The sequence below is a fragment of the Lethenteron reissneri genome, chromosome 29 (assembly GCF_015708825.2).
Source record: "Lethenteron reissneri isolate LAM-NWPU_2019-01 chromosome 29, ASM1570882v1, whole genome shotgun sequence".
NCBI lineage: Eukaryota > Metazoa > Chordata > Hyperoartia > Petromyzontiformes > Petromyzontidae > Lethenteron > Lethenteron reissneri.
The window spans coordinates 14,550,537-14,563,914 of record NC_083807.1 but is presented as its reverse complement, the minus strand read 5'-3'; the positions used below and the strand labels follow the sequence as shown (position 1 = coordinate 14,563,914).

Here is a 13,378-nt window from a genome sequence, read left to right as displayed (position 1 = left end):
TTTCATATTTTTATTTTACATTTTTATTCTAGGTTTTTTGCTTTTATGATTTTACATTCATTACTTTTATCTTATTCTATTTTATTACCTTAAAAAATCTATTGTATTCTCTTAAATTTTTTTTATTTAATGACGTGATTTTACCAAATTAACCAATAATATAAATACTTTAATTCACGCATTCGTGGAACGGCTTTGAAAATGAAACCAAAAGACTATTTCCCTTACCAGAATTCGAATCTGAGCGGGGGCGGAGGGAGCGCCAAAACCTAACCAGTTGTCACACCAGGGAAATTGGTGAGTGTGCCTCCACGTGTCCTGCTGTCCCGCATCATCACCAGGCTTGAACTTCTACTGTTGACTGAAGTGTTCCCCAGGCAGTCGCCATCTCTTATGGTCTCACGATTCCACGTAAATCTCGTGAACAGATTCCAATGCACCATCAACCCTCGAGCGAGCTCCCGGTGTTGGAGGTGCCAGGACAGCAGGACATGTGGAGACATATCAACCAGCTTCCCTGGTGGTCTAGTGGTTAGGATTCGGCGCTCTCACCGCCGCGGCCCGGGTTCGATTCCCGGTCAGGGAACACTTTTTTTATAAATAATTAAAAAATTATATATATTTTTTTTACGGAAAGTTTAACTGCTTTAAAAAAGACACCAAGAGTCTCATTCCGTGACCGGGAACTGAACCCAGACCACAGCACTGAGAGCTTCGAATTTTAATCACCAGACCACCAGGGAAGTTGGAAGATGTACCTCCACGTGTCCTGCTGTCCCGCATCATCACCAGGCTTGATCTTCGATTCTAGATTTGAAGCTTTCGTGACTGCAAGGATTCATATTCTTAGGTTTTTTCGGTAAAGTCACGTAGAAAAAAAATTAAAAATTAATAAAAGTTAAATAAAATAAAAATCACGACGTTTCGGAGGCAACACAAGCTTCCGTCTTCAGGTGGAACCGTCACAGCCACGACAGCTGTATCAAGTAAATGAGAGATTACAAGAGCTACCACTCCGTATATATAATGGTTGAAGAGGGGAAAGGTCCTTCCCCTGTTCGATTGTTGACTGAAGTGTTCCCCAGGCAGTCGCCATCTCTTATGGTCTCACGATTCCACGTAAATCTCGTGAACAGATTCCAATGCACCATCAACCCTCGAGCGAGCTCCCGGTGTTGGAGGTGCCAGGACAGCAGGACACGTGGAGACATATCAACCAGCTTCCCTGGTGGTCTAGTGGTTAGGATTCGGCGCTCTCACCGCCGCGGCCCGGGTTCGATTCCCGGTCAGGGAACACTTTTTTTATAAATAATTAAAAAAGTTATTTTCTTCTTTACGGAAAAGTTTAACTGCATTAAAAAAGACACCAAGAGTCTCATTCCGTGACCGGGAACTGAACCCAGACCGCAGCACTGAGAGCTTCGAATTTTAATCACCAGACCAGCAGGGAAGTTGGAAGATGTACCTCCACGTGTCCTGCTGTCCTGCATCATCACCAGGCTTGATCTTCGATTGTTGACTGAAGTGTTCCCCAGGCAGTCGCCATCTCTTATGGTCTCACGATTCCACGTAAATCTCGTGAACAGATTCCAATGCTCCATCAACTTTCGAGCGAGCTCCCGGTGTTGGAGGTGCCAGGACAGCAGGACACGTGGAGACACCTCCAACAGCTTCACTCGTCGTTTAGTGGTTAGGATTTGGCCCTTTCACCGCAGCGGCCTGGGTTAGAGTCCCGTTCACGAAACACTTTTAACGTAAATAATTAAAACTTTCGTTACTGCAGGAATTCATATTCTTGGTTCGTTCTGTAATGTCACGTAAATAGAAAAAAAAAAAAAATTTTTAAAAATAAAAAAGAACAAAAATAAAATTTTTCTGTTTTTTAAATGATAAAAGAAAAACAACAACAATAAATTCATTTTTAGTATTATTTTCATATTTTTATTTTACATTTTTATTGTAGGTTTTTTGCTTTTATGATATTACATTCATTACTTTTATCTTATTCTATTTTTATTACCTTAAAAAATGTATTTGTATTTTCTTAAATTTTTTTTATTTTAATATACGTGATTTTACCAAATTAACCAATAATATAAATACTTTTAATTCACGCATTCGTGGAACGGCTTTGAAAATGAAACCAAAAGACTATTTCCCTTACCAGAATTCGAATCTGAGCGGGGGCGGAGGGAGCGCCAAAACCTAACCAGTTGTCACACCAGGGAAATTGGTGAGTGTGCCTCCACGTGTCCTGCTGTCCTGCATCATCACCAGGCTTGATCTTCGATTGTTGACTGAAGTGTTCCCCAGGCAGTCGCCATCTCTTATGGTCTCACGATTCCACGTAAATCTCGTGAACAGATTCCAATGCACCATCAACCCTCGAGCGAGCTCCCGGTGTTGGAGGTGCCAGGACAGCAGGACATGTGGAGGCATCCAGTCAGCTTCCCTGGTGGTCTAGTGGTTAGGATTCGGCGCTCTCACCGCCGCGGCCCGGGTTCGATTCCCGGTCAGGGAACACTTTTTTTTATATATAATTAAAAAAGTTATTTTCTTCTTTACGGAAAAGTTTAACTGCTTTAAAAAAGACACTAAGAGTCTCATTCCGTGACCGGGAACTGAACTCAGACCGCAGCACTGAGAGCTTCGAATTTTAATCACCAGACCACCAGGGAAGTTAGAAGATGCACCTGTACCGTGTCCTGCTATCCCGCATCATCACCAGGCTTGATGTTCGATTCTCGATTTGAAGCTTTCGTGACTGCAAGGATTCATATTCATAGGTTTTTTCGGTAAAGTCACGTAGACATTTTTTTAAAAATTAATAAAAGTAAAATAAAATGAAAATCACGACGTTTCGGATGCAACACAAGCTTCCGTCTTCAGGTGGAACCGTCACAGCCACGACAGCTGTATCAAGTAAATGAGATATTACAAGAGCTACCACTCCGTATATATCTTTTTGGTTCTTTCGGTAAAGTCACGTAGTAGGGAAGTAATAAAATAATAAAAATAAAACATAATAAAATAATTCTCTCGACGTTTCGGCCACAACGCAAGCAGCCGTCCTCAGGTGAAGAACATGTTTGTCGATAAGACAGAGTCTAAATGACACGTCTTAGGCTTGGAGTGTCTATTTAAGCTGTCAGGTGGAGGAGGAAGAGAGCCTTGACAAAAGAATTTGCATTTGAAGAGGAATTTAGCATATTTATGGGAAATGCAGGAATGCGAATAGTGCTAATTGTGAAATGCGTGGGAGGTGGGCGGGGGTTTTTTCAAAGTCATATTATGCCCATGCATTATGTAGGATTAGCAGCATCAAAGGGAGGGGGCAGGGGCAGCACCAACAAATGGAAGGACTGTGAATAGTATGCAGCTGCAGCAACCAAACAACCACGTAAAAACTAAAGTATAAACTTCATAGTATCATCAGTATACTAAATATACTCTCCAATAAGCTGAGCTACTAACAGTAAGTAATACATTACAATTCTATGGGAAAGGTCCTTCCCTTGTTCGATTGTTGACTGAAGTGTTCCCCAGGCAGTCGCCATCTCTTATGGTCTCACGATTCCACGTAAATCTCGTGAACAGATTCCAATGCACCATCAACCCTCGAGCGAGCTCCCGGTGTTGGAGGTGCCAGGACAGCAGGACACGTGGAGACACCTCCAACAGCTTCACTCGTCGTTTAGTGGTTAGGATTTGGCCCTTTCACCGCAGCGGCCTGGGTTAGATTGCCGTTCACAAAACACTTTTAACGTAAGTAATTAAAACTTTCGTTACTGCAGGAATTCATATTCTTGTTTCGTTCTGTAATGTCACGTAAATAGAAAACAAAGAAAATTAAAAAATAGTAATTAAAAAGAACAAAAATAGAATTTTTCTGTTTTTTAACTGATAAAAGAAAAACAACAACAATAAAAATAATTAAATAAAAGTAAAAATTCGTAAGTTTTTTGCTTTTATTATTTTCAATTGATTTTTTGAATTATTTTCATGTTTTAATTTTAAAATTTTATTGTAGGTTTTTTGCTTTTTTGATTTTCCATTCATTATTTTTTATCTTATTCTATTTTTATTACCTTAAAAATGTATTTGTATTTTCTTCAATTTTTTATTTTTTATTTACGTGACTTTACCAAATTAACCAATAATATAAATACTTTTAATTCACGCATTCGTGGAACGGCTTTGAAAATGAAACCAAAAGACTTTCCCTTACCAGAATTCGAATCTGAGCGGGGGCGGAGGGAGCGCCAAAACTAACCAGTTGTCACACCAGGGAAATTGGTGAGTGTTCCTCCACGTGTCCTGCTGTCCCGCATCATCACCAGGCTTGATCTTCGATTTTTGTCTGAAGTGTTCCCCAGGCAGTCGCCATCTTTTATGGTCTCATGATTCCACGTAAATCTCATGAACAGATTCCAATGCACCATCAACCCTCGAGCGAGCTCCCGGTGTTGGAGGTGCCAGGACAGCAGGACATGTGGAGACATATCAACCAGCTTCGCTGGTGGTCTAGTGGTTAGGATTCGGCGCTCTCAACGCCGCTGCCCGGGTTCGATTCCCGGTCAGGGAACACTTTTTTATAAATAATAAAAAAAGTTATTTTCTTCTTTACGGAAAAGTTTAACTGCTTTAAAAAAGACACCAAGAGTCTCATTCCGTGACCGGTAACTGAACCGAGACCGCAGCACTGAGAGCTTCGAATTTTAATCACCAGACCAGCAGGGAAGTTGGAAGATGTACCTCCACGTGTCCTGCTGTCCCGCATCATCACCAGGCTTGATCTTCGATTGTTGACTGAAGTGTTCGCCAGGCAGTCGCCATCTCTCATGGTCTCACGATTCCACGTAAATCTCGTGAACAGATTCCAATGCTCCATCAACTTTCGAGCGAGCTCCCGGGGTTGGAGGTGCCAGGACAGCAGGACACGTGGAGACACCTCCACCATCTTCACTGGTCGTCTAGTGGTTAGGATTTGGCCCTTTCATCGCAGCGGCCTGGGTTAGAGTCCCGTTCACAAAACACTTTTAACGTAAATAATTAAAACTTTCGTTACTGCAGGAATTCATATTCTTGGTTCGTTCTGTAATGTCACGTAAATAGAAAACAAAGAAAAAAAAAAAAAAAGAACAACAATATAACTTTTCTGTTTTTTAAATGATAAAAGAAAAACAACAACAATAAATTCATTTTAGTATTATTTTCATATTTTTATTTTACATTTTTTGTAGGTTTTTTGCTTTTATGATTTTACATTCATTACTTTTATCTTATTCTATTTTTATTTCCTTAAAAAAAATTTGTATTTTCTTAATTTTTTTTTATTTTAATATACGTGACTTTACCAAATTAACCAATAATATAAATACTTTTAATTCACGGATTCGTGGAACGGCTTTGAAAATGAAACCAAAAGACTATTTCCCTTACCAGAATTCGAATCTGAGCGGGGGCGGAGGGAGCGCCAAAACCTAACCAGTTGTCATACCAGGGAAATTGGAAAGTGTGCCTCCACGTGTCCTGCTGTCCCGCATCATCACCAGGCTTGATCTTCAATTGTTGACTGAAGTGTTCCCCAGGCAGTCGCCATCTCTTATGGTCTCACGATGCCACGTAAATCTCGTGAACAGATTCCAATGCACCATCAACCCTCGAGCGAGCTCCCGGTGTTGGAGGTGCCAGGACAGCAGGACATGTGGAGACATATCAACCAGCTTCCCTGGTGGTCTAGTGGTTAGGATTCGGCGCTCTCACTGCCGCGGCCCGGGTTCGATTCCCGGTCAGGGAACACTTTTTTTATAAATAATTAAAAAAGTTATTTTCTTCTTTACGGAAAAGTTTAACTGCATTAAAAAAAGACACCAAGAGTCTCATTCCGTGACCGGGAACTGAACCCAGACCGCAGCACTGAGAGCTTCGAATTTTAATCACCAGACCAGCAGGGAAGTTGGAAGATGTACCTCCACGTGTCCTGCTGTCCCGCATCATCACCAGGCTTGATCTTCGATTGTTGACTGAAGTGTTCCCCAGGCAGTCGCCATCTCTTATGGTCTCACGATTCCACGTAAATCTCGTGAACAGATTCCAATGCTCCATCAACTTTCGAGCGAACTCCCGGTGTTGGAGGTGCCAGGACAGCAGGACACGTGGAGACACCTCCAACAGCTTCACTCGTCGTTTAGTGGTTAGGATTTGGCCCTTTCACCGCAGCGGCCTGGGTTAGAGTCCCGTTCACGAAACACTTTTAACGTAAATAATTAAAACTTTCGTTACTGCAGGAATTCATATTCTTGGTTCGTTCTGTAATGTCACGTAAATAGAAAAAAAAGAAAATTTAAAAAAAAATAAAAAAGAACAAAAATAAAATTTTTCTGTTTTTTAAATGATAAAAGAAAAACAACAACAATAAATTCATTTTTAGTATTATTTTCATATTTTTATTTTACATTTTTATTGTAGGTTTTTTGCTTTTATGATATTACATTCATTACTTTTATCTTATTCTATTTTTATTACCTTAAAAAATGTATTTGTATTTTCTTAAATTTTTTTTATTTTAATATACGTGATTTTACCAAATTAACCAATAATATAAATACTTTTAATTCACGCATTCGTGGAACGGCTTTGAAAATGAAACCAAAAGACTATTTCCCTTACCAGAATTCGAATCTTTTAATTCACGCATTCGTGGAACGGCTTTGAAAATGAAACCAAAAGACTATTTCCCTTACCAGAATTCGAATCTGAGCGGGGGCGGAGGGAGCGCCAAAACCTAACCAGTTGTCACACCAGGGAAATTGGTGAGTGTGCCTCCACGTGTCCTGCTGTCCTGCATCATCACCAGGCTTGATCTTCGATTGTTGACTGAAGTGTTCCCCAGGCAGTCGCCATCTCTTATGGTCTCACGATTCCACGTAAATCTCGTGAACAGATTCCAATGCACCATCAACCCTCGAGCGAGCTCCCGGTGTTGGAGGTGCCAGGACAGCAGGACATGTGGAGGCATCCAGTCAGCTTCCCTGGTGGTCTAGTGGTTAGGATTCGGCGCTCTCACCGCCGCGGCCCGGGTTCGATTCCCGGTCAGGGAACACTTTTTTTATATATAATTAAAAAAGTTATTTTCTTCTTTACGGAAAAGTTTAACTGCTTTAAAAAAGACACTAAGAGTCTCATTCCGTGACCGGGAACTGAACTCAGACCGCAGCACTGAGAGCTTCGAATTTTAATCACCAGACCACCAGGGAAGTTGGAAGATGCACCTGTACCGTGTCCTGCTATCCCGCATCATCACCAGGCTTGATGTTCGATTCTCGATTTGAAGCTTTCATGACTGCAAGGATTCATATTCATAGGTTTTTTCGGTAAAGTCACGTAGACATTTTTTTAAAAATTAATAAAAGTAAAATAAAATGAAAATCACGACGTTTCGGATGCAACACAAGCTTCCGTCTTCAGGTGGAACCGTCACAGCCACGACAGCTGTATCAAGTAAATGAGATATTACAAGAGCTACCACTCCGTATATATCTTTTTGGTTCTTTCGGTAAAGTCACGTAGTAGGGAAGTAATAAAATAATAAAAATAAAACATAATAAAATAATTCTCTCGACGTTTCGGCCACAACGCAAGCAGCCGTCCTCAGGTGAAGAACATGTTTGTCGATAAGACAGAGTCTAAATGACACGTCTTAGGCTTGGAGTGTCTATTTAAGCTGTCAGGTGGAGGAGGAAGAGAGCCTTGACAAAATAATTTGCATTTGAAGAGGAATTTAGCATATTTATGGGAAATGCAGGAATGCGAATAGTGCTAATTGTGAAATGCGTGGGAGGTGGGCGGGGGTTTTTTCAAAGTCATATTATGCCCATGCATTATGTAGGATTAGCAGCATCAAAGGGAGGGGGCAGGGGCAGCACCAACAAATGGAAGGACTGTGAATAGTATGCAGCTGCAGCAACCAAACAACCACGTAAAAACTAAAGTATAAACTTCATAGTATCATCAGTATACTAAATATACTCTCCAATAAGCTGAGCTACTAACAGTAAGTAATACATTACAATTCTATGGGAAAGGTCCTTGCCTTGTTCGATTGTTGACTGAAGTGTTCCCCAGGCAGTCGCCATCTCTTATGGTCTCACGATTCCACGTAAATCTCGTGAACAGATTCCAATGCACCATCAACCCTCGAGCGAGCTCCCGGTGTTGGAGGTGCCAGGACAGCAGGACACGTGGAGACACCTCCAACAGCTTCACTCGTCGTTTAGTGGTTAGGATTTGGCCCTTTCACCGCAGCGGCCTGGGTTAGATTGCCGTTCACAAAACACTTTTAACGTAAGTAATTAAAACTTTCGTTACTGCAGGAATTCATATTCTTGTTTCGTTCTGTAATGTCACGTAAATAGAAAACAAAGAAAATTAAAAAATAGTAATTAAAAAGAACAAAAATAGAATTTTTCTGTTTTTTAACTGATAAAAGAAAAACAACAACAATAAAAATAATTAAATAAAAGTAAAAATTCGTAAGTTTTTTGCTTTTATTATTTTCAATTGATTTTTTGAATTATTTTCATGTTTTAATTTTAAAATTTTATTGTAGGTTTTTTGCTTTTTTGATTTTCCATTCATTATTTTTTATCTTATTCTATTTTTATTACCTTAAAAATGTATTTGTATTTTCTTCAATTTTTTATTTTTTATTTACGTGACTTTACCAAATTAACCAATAATATAAATACTTTTAATTCACGCATTCGTGGAACGGCTTTGAAAATGAAACCAAAAGACTTTCCCTTACCAGAATTCGAATCTGAGCGGGGGCGGAGGGAGCGCCAAAACTAACCAGTTGTCACACCAGGGAAATTGGTGAGTGTTCCTCCACGTGTCCTGCTGTCCCGCATCATCACCAGGCTTGATCTTCGATTTTTGTCTGAAGTGTTCCCCAGGCAGTCGCCATCTTTTATGGTCTCATGATTCCACGTAAATCTCATGAACAGATTCCAATGCACCATCAACCCTCGAGCGAGCTCCCGGTGTTGGAGGTGCCAGGACAGCAGGACACGTGGAGACACCTCCACCATCTTCACTGGTCGTCTAGTGGTTAGGATTTGGCCCTTTCATCGCAGCGGCCTGGGTTAGAGTCCCGTTCACAAAACACTTTTAACGTAAATAATTAAAACTTTCGTTACTGCAGGAATTCATATTCTTGGTTCGTTCTGTAATGTCACGTAAATAGAAAACAAAGAAAATAAAAAAAAAGAACAACAATATAACTTTTCTGTTTTTTAAATGATAAAAGAAAAACAACAACAATAAATTCATTTTAGTATTATTTTCATATTTTTATTTTACATTTTTTGTAGGTTTTTTGCTTTTATGATTTTACATTCATTACTTTTATCTTATTCTATTTTTATTACCTTAAAAAAAATTTGTATTTTCTTAATTTTTTTTTATTTTAATATACGTGACTTTACCAAATTAACCAATAATATAAATACTTTTAATTCACGGATTCGTGGAACGGCTTTGAAAATGAAACCAAAAGACTATTTCCCTTACCAGAATTCGAATCTGAGCGGGGGCGGAGGGAGCGCCAAAACCTAACCAGTTGTCACACCAGGGAAATTGGAGAGTGTGCCTCCACGTGTCCTGCTGTCCCGCATCATCACCAGGCTTGATCTTCAATTGTTGACTGAAGTGTTCCCCAGGCAGTCGCCATCTCTTATGGTCTCACGATGCCACGTAAATCTCGTGAACAGATTCCAATGCACCATCAACCCTCGAGCGAGCTCCCGGTGTTGGAGGTGCCAGGACAGCAGGACATGTGGAGACATATCAACCAGCTTCCCTGGTGGGCTAGTGGTTAGGATTCGGCGCTCTCACCGCCGCGGCCCGGGTTCGATTCCCGGCCAGGGAAAGCTTTTTTATATATAATAAAAAAGTTATTTTCTTCTTTACGGAAAAGTTTAACTGCTTTAAAAAAGACACCAAGAATCTCATTCCGTGACCGGGAACTGAACCCAGACCACAGCACTGAGAGCTTCGAATTTTATTCACCGGACCACCAGGGAAGTTGGAAGATGCACCTGTACGTGTCCTGCTGTCCCGCATCATCACCAGTCTTGATGTTCGATTCTAGATTTGAAGCTTTCGTGACTGCAAGGATTCATATTCTTAGGTTTAATCGGTAAAGTCACGTAGAAAAAATAATTAAAAATTAATAAAAGTTAAATAAAATAAAAATCACGACGTTTCGGAGGCAACACAAGCTTCCCTCTCCAGGTGGAACCGTCACAGCCACGACAGCTGTATCAAGTAAAGGAGAGATTACAAGAGCTACCACTCCGTATATATCTTCTTGGTTCTTTCGGTAAAGTCACGTAGTAGGGAAGTAATACAATAATAAAAATAAAACATAATAAAATAATTCTCTCGACGTTTCGGCCACAACGCAAGCAGCCGTCCTCAGGTGAAGAACATGTTTGTCGATAAGACAGAGTCTAAATGACACGTCTTAGGCTTGGAGTGTCTGTTTAAGCTGTCAGGGAGGAGGAAGAGAGCCTTGACAAAAGAATTTGCATTTGAAGAGGAATTTAGCATATTTATGAGAAATGCAGGAATGCGAATAGTGCTAATTGTGAAATGCGTGGGAGGTGGGCGGAGGTTTTTTCAAAGTCATATTATGCCCATGCATTATGTAGGATTAGCAGCATCAAAGGGAGGGGGCAGGGGCAGCACCAACAAAGGGAAGGACTGTGAATAATATGCAGCTGCAGCAACCAAACAACCACGTAAAAAACTAAAGTATAAACTTCATAGTATCATAAGTATACTAAATATACTCTCCAATAAGCTGAGCTACTAACAGTAAGTAATACATTACAATTCTATGGGAAAGGTCCTTCCCTTGTTCGATTGTTGACTGAAGTGTTCGCCAGGCAGTCGCCATCTCTTATGGTCTCACGATTCCACGTGAATCTCGTGAACAGATTCCAATGCTCCATCAACTTTCGAGCGAGCTCCCGGTGTTGGAGGTGCCAGGACAGCAGGACACGTGGAGACACCTCCACCATCTTCACTGGTCGTCTAGTGGTTAGGATTTGGCCCTTTCACCGCAGCGGCCTGGGTTAGAGTCCCGTTCACAAAACACTTTTAACGTAAATAATTAAAACTTTCGTTACTGCAGGAATTCATATTCTTGGTTCGTTCGGTAATGTCACGTAAATAGAAAACAAAGAAAATAAAAAAAAGAACAACAATATAACTTTTCTGTTTTTTAAATGATAAAAGAAAAACAACAACAATAAATTCATTTTAGTATTATTTTCATATTTTTATTTTACATTTTTATTGTAGGTTTTTTGCTTTTATGATTTTACATTCATTACTTTTATCTTATTCTATTTTTATTACCTTAAAAAAATTTGTATTTTCTTAAAAAAAAATTATTTTAATATACGTGACTTTACCAAATTAACCAATAATATAAATACTTTTAATTCACGGATTCGTGGAACGGCTTTGAAAATGAAACCAAAAGACTATTTCCCTTACCAGAATTCGAATCTGAGCGGGGGCGGAGGGAGCGCCAAAACCTAACCAGTTGTCACACCAGGGAAATTGGAGAGTGTGCCTCCACGTGTCCTGCTGTCCCGCATCATCACCAGGCTTGATCTTCAATTGTTGACTGAAGTGTTCCCCAGGCAGTCGCCATCTCTTATGGTCTCACGATGCCACGTAAATCTCGTGAACAGATTCCAATGCACCATCAACCCTCGAGCGAGCTCCCGGTGTTGGAGGTGCCAGGACAGCAGGACATGTGGAGACATATCAACCAGCTTCCCTGGTGGTCTAGTGGTTAGGATTCGGCGCTCTCACCGCCGCGGCCCGGGTTCGATTCCCGGCCAGGGAAAGCTTTTTTATATATAATAAAAAAAGTTATTTTCTTCTTTACGGAAAAGTTTAACTGCTTTAAAAAAGACACCAAGAATCTCATTCCGTGACCGGGAACTGAACCCAGACCACAGCACTGAGAGCTTCGAATTTTATTCACCGGACCACCAGGGAAGTTGGAAGATGCACCTGTACGTGTCCTGCTGTCCCGCATCATCACCAGTCTTGATGTTCGATTCTAGATTTGAAGCTTTCGTGACTGCAAGGATTCATATTCTTAGGTTTAATCGGTAAAGTCACGTAGAAAAAATAATTAAAAATTAATAAAAGTTAAATAAAATAAAAATCACGACGTTTCGGAGGCAACACAAGCTTCCGTCTTCAGGTGGAACCGTCACAGCCACGACAGCTGTATCAAGTAAATGAGAGATTACAAGAGCTACCACTCCGTATATATAATGGTTGAAGAGGGGAAAGGTCCTTCCCCTGTTCGATTGTTGACTGAAGTGTTCCCCAGGCAGTCGCCATCTCTTATGGTCTCACGATTCCACGTAAATCTCGTGAACAGATTCCAATGCACCATCAACCCTCGAGCGAGCTCCCGGTGTTGGAGGTGCCAGGACAGCAGGACATGTGGAGACATATCAACCAGCTTCCCTGGTGGTCTAGTGGTTAGGATTCGGCGCTCTCACCGCCGCGGCCCGGGTTCGATTCCCGGTCAGGGAACACTTTTTTTATAAATAATTAAAAAAGTTATTTTCTTCTTTACGGAAAAGTTTAACTGCTTTAAAAAAGACACCAAGAGTCTCATTCCGTGACCGGGAACTGAACCGAGACCGCAGCACTGAGAGCTTCGAATTTTAATCACCAGACCAGCAGGGAAGTTGGAAGATGTACCTCCACGTGTCCTGCTGTCCCGCATCATCACCAGGCTTGATCTTCGATTGTTGACTGAAGTGTTCGCCAGGCAGTCGCCATCTCTTATGGTCTCACGATTCCACGTAAATCTCGTGAACAGATTCCAATGCTCCATCAACTTTCGAGCGAGCTCCCGGTGTTGGAGGTGCCAGGACAGCAGGACACGTGGAGACACCTCCACCATCTTCACTGGTAGTCTAGTGGTTAGGATTTGGCCCTTTCATCGCAGCGGCCTGGGTTAGAGTCCCGTTCACAAAACACTTTTAACGTAAATAATTAAAACTTTCGTTACTGCAGGAATTCATATTCTTGGTTCGTTCTGTAATGTCACGTAAATAGAAAACAAAGAAAATAAAAAAAAGAACAACAATATAACTTTTCTGTTTTTTAAATGATAAAAGAAAAACAACAACAATAAATTCATTTTAGTATTATTTTCATATTTTTATTTTACATTTTTATTGTAGGTTTTTTGCTTTTATGATTTTACATTCATTACTTTTATCTTATTCTATTTTTATTACCTTAAAAAAATAATTTGTATCTTCTTAAA

The 13,378-nt window shown here is 40.5% G+C and overlaps 9 non-coding genes across 9 annotated transcripts; all 9 read left to right on the top strand.

Moving 5' to 3' along the window:
- The first annotated feature begins 514 nt into the window (after positions 1-514).
- TRNAE-CUC (transfer RNA glutamic acid (anticodon CUC)) lies at positions 515-586 on the top strand. The gene has a single exon. It is a non-coding gene; the product is annotated as a tRNA-Glu (tRNA).
- Positions 587-1,222: 636 nt separating this feature from the next.
- On the top strand, positions 1,223-1,294 carry TRNAE-CUC (transfer RNA glutamic acid (anticodon CUC)). Its single transcript has one exon. It is a non-coding gene; the product is annotated as a tRNA-Glu (tRNA).
- Positions 1,295-2,449: 1,155 nt separating this feature from the next.
- TRNAE-CUC (transfer RNA glutamic acid (anticodon CUC)) lies at positions 2,450-2,521 on the top strand. The gene has a single exon. It is a non-coding gene; the product is annotated as a tRNA-Glu (tRNA).
- A 1,992-nt stretch (positions 2,522-4,513) lies between these two features.
- TRNAE-CUC (transfer RNA glutamic acid (anticodon CUC)) lies at positions 4,514-4,585 on the top strand. The gene has a single exon. It is a non-coding gene; the product is annotated as a tRNA-Glu (tRNA).
- A 1,143-nt stretch (positions 4,586-5,728) lies between these two features.
- Positions 5,729-5,800, top strand: TRNAE-CUC (transfer RNA glutamic acid (anticodon CUC)). Its single transcript has one exon. It is a non-coding gene; the product is annotated as a tRNA-Glu (tRNA).
- Positions 5,801-7,031: 1,231 nt separating this feature from the next.
- TRNAE-CUC (transfer RNA glutamic acid (anticodon CUC)) lies at positions 7,032-7,103 on the top strand. The gene has a single exon. It is a non-coding gene; the product is annotated as a tRNA-Glu (tRNA).
- Positions 7,104-9,859: 2,756 nt separating this feature from the next.
- On the top strand, positions 9,860-9,931 carry TRNAE-CUC (transfer RNA glutamic acid (anticodon CUC)). The gene has a single exon. It is a non-coding gene; the product is annotated as a tRNA-Glu (tRNA).
- A 1,923-nt stretch (positions 9,932-11,854) lies between these two features.
- TRNAE-CUC (transfer RNA glutamic acid (anticodon CUC)) lies at positions 11,855-11,926 on the top strand. Its single transcript has one exon. It is a non-coding gene; the product is annotated as a tRNA-Glu (tRNA).
- Positions 11,927-12,561: 635 nt separating this feature from the next.
- On the top strand, positions 12,562-12,633 carry TRNAE-CUC (transfer RNA glutamic acid (anticodon CUC)). Its single transcript has one exon. It is a non-coding gene; the product is annotated as a tRNA-Glu (tRNA).
- The last annotated feature ends 745 nt before the right edge of the window (positions 12,634-13,378 follow it).